The sequence below is a fragment of the Psammomys obesus genome, unplaced genomic scaffold, assembly GCF_907164565.1.
Source record: "Psammomys obesus unplaced genomic scaffold, mPsaObe1.curated_primary_1811, whole genome shotgun sequence".
Taxonomy (NCBI): Eukaryota; Metazoa; Chordata; class Mammalia; order Rodentia; family Muridae; genus Psammomys; species Psammomys obesus.
In genome coordinates this window covers 12368585-12369608 of record NW_026596131.1, presented here as the reverse complement: position 1 = coordinate 12369608, position 1024 = coordinate 12368585, and positions in this window count along the sequence as shown.

The following is a 1024-nucleotide window of genomic DNA, read 5'->3' as shown; positions in this document are numbered from 1 at the left end:
GAGGCAGAGGCAGAGGCAGAGGCAGAGGCAGAGGCAGAGGCAGAGGCAGAGGCAGAGGCAGAAGGATCTCTGTGAGTTCCGGGCCAGCCTGGTCTACACAGAGAAATTCTGTCTCAGAAAAGGAAGAGAGAGAGAAAGAGAGGGAGAGAGCTCAGTGTGTATGGACAGAACTAACTGAGTTCCCGAGGCCTGAGCATGCCCACAGAACAGAGCTGTCCTGAGAGCAGGGGTGAAGCTGATGAAACAGAGAGACAGAGTCCACTGGCACCAAGGGCATGCAGTGGAGCGAGCAAGGGTCAGGGCTGTGTTTTCTTTTGTTTCAGAGAGCATGTCACTTTGTAACCCTGGCTGGCCTGGGACTCACAGGCTCCTTCTGCTCCTATCTACCAAGTTCTGGGATAAAAGGCACACAACATCATGCCCAGCTTACACACACACACAACACATACACACGGTTCCTTTCTATGCAAGAACCTAGAGGCCCCTGGGATCCTGGAGCCCAGGAAGGCTGGCAAACTGGGCCTTCAGCTACCTAAAAAATCTATTACATTTATATCATGTACATAATCTATATATGAATATTATATACATATAGTGTGTGTGTGCACCATGACCACCACCAGCATTATGTGGGTTTGTGGACACACACTGCAGTCCTTCCTGAGAGGCAAGCACACTGACCCTGAGCCTCTCCCCAGCCCCTCTAAGGCAGAACTGCTCGCTATGTGAACGTCTTTGCCGGCTGTAATTTCTTTATCATTGCTTTGGGTTTTGTTGAGACAGGGTTCTGCTGTACAGGCTAAGACAGCCTCAGGGTCCACGGGCTTCAGCCTCCAAAGTTCCGGGACGACAGGCCTGCACCACGGTACCAGGCTTCAGCCCTCAGAGCCGTTTTATCACAGCACACCAGGAAGCTGTGTGATTTGGAAGGCTGTACATGAAAGTGAGGGCCCCTGCTCTGCCTTCCTCTGTGCTGTATCGAGTGTCTACTGCAAGCCAGGCCAGGCCTGCTCTTGAGTGACTT